This window comes from Rhinopithecus bieti, unplaced genomic scaffold (assembly GCF_001698545.2).
Source record: "Rhinopithecus bieti isolate Rb0 unplaced genomic scaffold, ASM169854v2 scaffold_2574, whole genome shotgun sequence".
Classification (NCBI taxonomy): Eukaryota; Metazoa; Chordata; class Mammalia; order Primates; family Cercopithecidae; genus Rhinopithecus; species Rhinopithecus bieti.
This window is the reverse complement of record NW_016804493.1, coordinates 4,501,652-4,502,665: the sequence shown is the minus strand read 5'-3', so window position 1 is coordinate 4,502,665 and position 1,014 is coordinate 4,501,652.

Here is a 1,014-nt window from a genome sequence, read left to right as displayed (position 1 = left end):
AAGGCCGGGCGCAGTGGCTCACACCTGTAATCCCCAGCACTTTGGGAGGCTAAGGCGGGCAGATCATGAGGTCAGGAGATCGAGACCATTCTGGCTAACGCGGTGAAACTCCATCTCTAATAAAAATACAAAAAATTAGCCAGGCATGGTGGCAGGAGCCTGTAGTCCCAGCTACTTGGGAGGCTGAGGCAGGAGAATGGCTTGAAAGCTCCATGTGGGAAAGGGCTTTGTTTTGTTCACCATGGCATCCTGACCTGGTACCTAGAAAAAAAAGGGGGGGGGGCACACAATTGACACCGAGCAAATGTTTGTTGAGTGAATGAATAAATGAGTGGGCCAAATGTGACCCAGTCTTGATTTCAGCAACGACAGAAGAAAAATATTATTGGGTTGTACTTTAATGATCACAAGACCCACTAGGACTTTCGTTTGAGTGAAATCCATATTATCACACAATAAAGTCAATTCTGATACCAGAAAAAGATCTGCATGCCTTGACATTCAGATTCGTTAAAAATGACACAAGAAATTTGAAAAACTGGAATAAGGAGGGTTGGGCAGATATTGCAGGTAAAAAAAAATCAAAGCTTCCTGGTAGAAATGAATATTTCAGAGCAATGATTTTGCACTAACAAGTTGGCATAAACTGCAAATAACCTTTTCTGTGGGGCCAAAATATTACCTATGCTTCAGGAAAACAGGCTTTGGTGCCTCAAACAAGATCAGACCTCATGTACCTAATACAGCCATCATTCCAGCTAAAGATGGGATGCAGGTTGATACGGTCTGGCTCTGTGTCTGCACACAAATCTCTTATTGTACTCCCATAATTCCCATGTGTTGTGGGAGGGACCTCGAGGGAGATAATTGAATCATGGTGGTGGTTCTCCTCATACTGCTCTTGTGGTAGTGAGTAAGTCTCAGGCGATCTGATGGTTTTATCAGGGGTTTCTGATTTTGCATCTTCCTCATTCTTTCTTCACCTGCTGCCATCCATAGAAGACGTGACTTGCT